Source organism: Pteropus vampyrus, unplaced genomic scaffold (genome assembly GCF_000151845.1).
Source record: "Pteropus vampyrus isolate Shadow unplaced genomic scaffold, Pvam_2.0 Scaffold1000005251, whole genome shotgun sequence".
NCBI classification, from domain to species: domain Eukaryota; kingdom Metazoa; phylum Chordata; class Mammalia; order Chiroptera; family Pteropodidae; genus Pteropus; species Pteropus vampyrus.
In genome coordinates this window covers 2090-7639 of record NW_011919653.1, presented here as the reverse complement: position 1 = coordinate 7639, position 5550 = coordinate 2090, and the positions used below count along the sequence as shown (strand labels likewise).

Genomic DNA, 5550 nt, shown 5'->3' with positions numbered 1-5550 from the left:
GACCGCTTGCGTGACCGTCTCACTTTTTATGCACAGGACACTTTCGATCGTGGAAAGCCAGTGAAGACAGCCTAAATGGCCACGTGGCAATGCCTTAGGCGCGTTCCAATGCGTCCACCGGCTGGAACACGAGGCAACCTTTCGAAAACATACATCAAAAACAAAAAAATAAAAAATTAGAGAAATGGAAAAAGGCTCCAGAGACATCTGAGTTGAAAGGGCAGGTGATAAAACGATTGCGCAGGGGGCACATTTCATTTCCAAATGTGTGCATGCCTCTATCCATCACATACGCCTAAACCTGAAGATAAACGCCAGTTCTCAACCTTGCTTGGATCGGCAGAGCGTGTCCCCAGGGGACTTGTGTTTTCTCCTATATATCAATTCCTGCAGCGAGTATATAGTCAATGGATCGGAAAAGCACAAGTCATGACGAATCTTTTCAGTAAGGAACATGGCAAAAGAACTGAGCTCTTAGCAGCAGTGTTCACCTGCAGACCAAAGAGGATTTGCGTTTGGTGTGCTTCTGCTGCCCTCCAGTGGAAGCACAGAAGAATGCATCGTGACTGTGGAGTAAAACATCACATCCAGGGCTGTTCCTTGAATATTGATAGATACTGCACCTACCTTAGGACTCAGAATTAATCCGTGCCCATTAGAGAAAATTGAGAAAGCCCACAAAGGTACAAAGGAATAAAAAAAGACCCAGCAGCTCACTTTCCCAGGGACTCAGGACTGCGAGATCCTGAGCAGGGGACCTAGAAAGGGCAGGGTGCACGGGCTCTCTCCGAGTCAAGTCGCCCTTTCTGCTATTGGAGTGCTAACGCTGAACGTGCTTGTCATACTTGATTCGAGCTTACTTCACCTATCACCACGCTCCTTGGGCATACAAACGAACAAATCGATAAACAAAAATAAAGAAATGAACGAATGAGGAAATCAATCGATCGATCGATCGATCGATCAATGGATAAAAAATGCTTGTAATTTCACCCCGTTCAAATCCTTGGGTCGCTTCAGGTTTGGGCTCCGATTTGTGGATCTCGGTTTCTTTTCTCTTTCCTCTTTCTCTTTTTATCGTTTTTCTTTGGCGATGCTAAAAACATGTTGCCACGAACACCTGTTCTACACGATGTAACATATCTCTGCATCTGTATCTGAGTCCATATCTTGGCGAAATTAGATGAATATTTCTACCGTGCAGATCCCAAACAGCGTTCTGCTCAGCGGCTGCAGGATGTATAGATCTAGCAGATAGTGTCGACTTGTCCTTCGGAAAGTTGTAGCACTTCATGTTTGGCAACCAACGCACGAGGACACGTTTCCCATCCGCGATCCGATCCTGCACACTAGCGGCTGTCAGCGATCACTTTCTTTTCACGCTGGGCAACTTGTAAGGTAGAAAATGATCGGCCGTGACCGTTTCGGTTTGCATTTCTTTGATTCTGAGTAAGGTTCCACATCTTCTTCCTGTCTGCTAGTCGTGTGTGTTTCCTCGTACCCCTCTGTGGACGTCCTCATTTTCGATTGCCTGTTTAACCGTTCGATTCTTAATTTTTGCATTTGGATTTTCCGCTCTGCCAGAATCGGGTACGTGAGACCTTTCTCGTGTCTGTTGCCAATATGCGCCTCAATGATCACTTTCTAACCCTTTACCTCTGTTTCTCATCTTTTGGGTTGGGTTCGATTTGATTTGGCTTGGGTGGCAGCGCTCTTGTTTGGATTTGTTTCGTCTTCCTTTGGCCGTGCAGGCCTTTCTCACTGTTCCATAGGACACAAAATTGTTAACCTGTTCCCTTCAGGGTCTGGATGCTGATCACGTCAGAAAGGAAACTTCATACAGCTGAGCCAAACAATGGGCGGCCGGAGGGTGTGGCCTAAAGAGGCCTGGAGGCGGGGGAAGTGGACGACGGGGCGGGGCCGTGGCCTGAGCCGCTTCCAGGCCCAGAAACCTTTCCCAGGGCTGGCTGCCCTCGCCCCTTCCCTGGCTAACGGTTCCGCCCTTTCCCCAATGGGCTGGACACGCCCTCTCCCCGGAGACCCCTCGGGGCCCCCGCGAACCAGCGGGGACCCTCTCCATGCGACTTCCCCAGCCAGATCTGCCCCGGACGGCCATCACCAAGCTGAACCCGGTGGCTCATCTCAACTGGCTTCCCCCGACACTGGACGCTGGACGCCGGGGACCGCGTCGTCCTCGCCCTGACCTGCTCCCGTTCCCGAGGCGGGCACACAGTCGTTTGGCGAGAAACGACTCTTCCATCCCGGGATACTCGACCTCACGCCGGCGACACTCGGGCCCGGTCGACGCGCCGTGCGGGGCTGTGGCGCGCGGCGCAGGCCGTTAACGGCATCCCCGTTAACGGCTGCCGTTAACGGCCTCTGCCCATCAGAAGCCAGCAGCACCCTGTGTTCGGGCCAAGCCCAAGTGTCCCCAGGCATCTCCCACTGACCACTGGGGCCCAGATCCGCACTGACAGGCACTGCTTCAGGACACGGGTGACCGAATAAAGGGATCCCGTTCAGCTGGTCACCGTGGTGACGCGGATGAAGCGGCACGAGGCCATTTTTCTCAGAGTCCAAACACACACGAGGTCGTTGGCGAAGGCCGACCGCGCTCTCCGTGCTCCACGCATCCTCACGCCTCTAGCGGAAACCACAGCCAAGCCATCCGCGCGCGGCGCGCTCCTGCCAGCCGGCCTGCGGCCCCGACACGCCGTCTGCGCCGGCGCTGCTCGCCACTGACGCCCCTTCGCCGAGGTCCGGTCACCCCGACCCGGGCATCTCGGCTCCTCCAACACCGGCTCCCCGCTCCCCGCTCCCCGCTCCCCGCTCCCCGCTCCCCGTGCTCAGGGTCGGACGCTGGGCCAGGCCCCAGGCGGCCCGCACCCCGTGCACGTTTTCATCACAGCCGTGAGCGGGCGCCACGGACCCAGATCTTCCCGTGGGCCGGCACCGGCCCCCAGCACACACGCCTCATCTCACTCCGCCACAGCCCCGCCAGCTCATCCCGCTCTTAGCGAGGGATCTGAGGCCGAGCCGCAGGTACCATTTGGCCACAGGTCCCAGCACTCGGAAGCCGCAGCGGCACGATTGCAAGCCAGCTCTTTCCGACTCCGAGTGGAGCCCTTCTGGGCCGAGCGACCTGGCCCGAGCGCCCCTCACACTGCGGTCCGTCGGCGGGTCAGCTGGCACGGGGACGAAGCTCCTCCCACCGGCCCGGGACCGCGGCTTCTCGGCGTCCCGGCGTCCTCTGCTCCCCTGCTCACACCTACTCGCACCAGGCAGACTCCCTCCTCGTCACCGGAAACTGGGAACCATCAAACCCCTTCCCAAATGCAGGACAGAACCGTCCTCATTACCATTCTTGGGCATTCTCAACTAGTGAAGTTCATTCGTCTGTTTTCAAGGAGGAGGAGGAGGAGGAGGAGGACGACGACGAGGAGGAGGACAGAAGGAGAAGACGCAGGTGGAAATTATGGGCAGGGATCCTTTCCAACGAGTCCAGGAGACAAGAAATTCGAATGGTGGCTGAGGCCCTAGACAAGCCGAAGGGGACAGGCCCCAACAAAAGACCCGTGATTCTCGGTGTTGACAAACCAACTGAAATGCTGAGCGACAGCAAGTGTGTGAATCATTTTCATGTAGAAAGAAATCGTAACAGAGCATGTAAAATTAACTAGGTCTATATCCACACGGGTCAATCTAGAAATCGAAATAAAGCGAATAAAGCATATGCACCGGAAACTACCTTGATGGGGAGAATTTCAAAACTCGAGCAAGACTATAGTGTCCATGGAACCACCTTCTGAAGGAAAGACTGAGATCAAGGGTAGGAAACCTGAAAACCAACTTTAGGTCATGGGGAGTTAGGGATCAAAGGAGAGATGTTCGTTCCGTAGAGAGACCTTGCAACCGGCCTGCCACCTCTTCCGGCTTGAAAACTTACGAAGCAACGATGGCAAAAACACTCACCTGGATCAGATCTGAGGGAGGACCACTTGCGTGACCGTCTCACTTTTTATGCACAGGACACTTTCGATCGTGGAAAGCCAGTGAAGACAGCCTAAATGGCCACGTGGCAATGCCTTAGGCGCGTTCCAATGCGTCCACCGGCTGGAACACGAGGCAACCTTTCGAAAACATACATGAAAAACAAAAAAAATAAAACATTAGAGAAACGGAAAAAGGCTCCAGAGACATCTGAGTTGAAAGGGCAGGTGATAAAACGATTGCGCAGGGGGCACATTTCATTTCCAAATGTGTGCATGCCGCTATCCATCACATACGCCTAAACCTGAAGATAAACGCCAGTTCTCAACCTTGCTTGGATCGGCAGAGCGTGTCTCCAGGGGACTTGTGTTTTCTCCTATATATCAATTCCTGCAGCGAGTATATAGTCAATGGATCGGAAAAGCACAAGTCATGACGAATCTTTTCAGTAAGGAACATGGCAAAAGAACTGAGCTCTTAGCAGCAGTGTTCACCTGCAGACCAAAGAGGATTTGCGTTTGGTGTGCTTCTGCTGCCCTCCAGTGGAAGCACAGAAGAATGCATCGTGACTGTGGAGTAAAACAACTGGTGAAATTCGTTTGTTTGTTTTACCAAAAAGCAACAAACAGAAAAGAGCAATCTGTCAATTATGAGGAGGGGCACTTTTTAATGTGTCCAGGAGTCAAGAAATTAGAATGGTGGTTGAGGCCCTAGACAAGCCGAAGGGGACATGCCCCAACTACAAAGCTCTGATTCTCCGTGGTTAGAATCCATCTGAGATGCTTAGCAATAGCAGAGTGTGGTACTAAATTATATATATAAATCATTACAGAGTAGTTATAATTAACTAGGTCTATATCAACACGGGCAAATCTTGAAATAAAGAAAAAGCAAAGAAACATATGCACTGGAAACTACCTTTATGGTTAGAATTTCAAAACTCAAACGCTCCTATAGAGTTCATGGAACAAACTTTTGAAGTAACGACTGAGATCAGGGATTGGAACAATGAAAGGAACTTTAGATTAGGAGGATTGAGGTAGGAAGGGGAGAAATTAATTCCATAGAGCCACCTTGGAACCGGCCTGTCACTTTTTCTGGTTTGAAAAGATATGAAGCAGAGCTGACAAAACACTCACCTGGATCAGACTTGAGGGATGATCAAGGGCGTGACCTTCTCACTTGATATGCAGAGGACACTCTTGATCGTGGAACTCCACCTAAAACAGCCTAAATGGCGAATTTCCATCAGTTGGGCACGTTACAAAGCGTCCACGGGCTGGTACACGAGGCAAGCATTTAGAAACGTAAATTTAAAAAAAATTAGAGAAATAGAAAAATGCTTCAGAGACGTGAGTTGAAAGGGAACGTTAAAAAACAACTGTACAGGAGGCACATTTAATTTTAAAATGTGTGGATTCCCTTATCCATCACATATCGCTAAACATGGAGACCAATGCCACTTTGTCAACCTTGGTTGCTTCTGCGTAGTGTGTCTCGGGAGACAAACTATATATCAATTCCTGCAGTGAGTATATAGTCCATTGATCAGAAAACAAC

The 5550-nt window shown here is 51.4% G+C and overlaps 1 long non-coding RNA gene across 1 annotated transcript; it reads right to left on the bottom strand.

Annotated features, from left to right (window-relative positions):
* Positions 1-5: 5 nt before the first annotated feature.
* On the bottom strand, positions 6-5222 carry LOC111735683. Its single transcript, XR_002778917.1, has 3 exons — positions 5130-5222; positions 3973-4130; positions 6-138 (listed from the first exon to the last, which is right to left on the bottom strand). It is a non-coding gene; the product is annotated as an uncharacterized LOC111735683 (long non-coding RNA).
* Between the last annotated feature and the right edge of the window lie 328 nt (positions 5223-5550).